A 489-nucleotide genomic window follows, 5' to 3' on the forward strand; every position below is an offset into this window, starting at 1 on the left:
AAATCTCTTTATTATACTATGATTTATTTGTCACTTTTTATAAAATATTAGAAAGTAATTTATTATTTTGTTTTATCAGTAGAGATTAATTTCTCTAATATCCAAAAGAATAAAGACCAATTTATCAATTCTTTTGTTAGAGACTAATTTAAGGTATTAATCTTGATAATAATTACTTATAAGCAAGGGTAATGTACTGCAAAACAAATGAAGGCTGTCCTTGAGTAAATGGGTGTTCACATTCACCGAATATATACTCAATGGGTGTTCGCTCTCCAGTGTTCACATTCACCTAACACCAAAACAATCAATTTGGTTTAGATATAGTTATTAAACAGCAGGTACGTCGGTGGCTCAGTGCATTGAAAGTTTGAAACTTGAAAGCTTGGCGGCTTCGTTTAATTTTAGGAGCTACCAAACACAATAAGCGTTTTACCCGTGCGTGCGAATTTTTTAATGGAGGTTTTTTTTTTTATTATTTCGATTAAA

Source organism: Arachis ipaensis, chromosome B08 (genome assembly GCF_000816755.2).
Source record: "Arachis ipaensis cultivar K30076 chromosome B08, Araip1.1, whole genome shotgun sequence".
In the NCBI taxonomy this organism is placed as follows: Eukaryota; Viridiplantae; Streptophyta; class Magnoliopsida; order Fabales; family Fabaceae; genus Arachis; species Arachis ipaensis.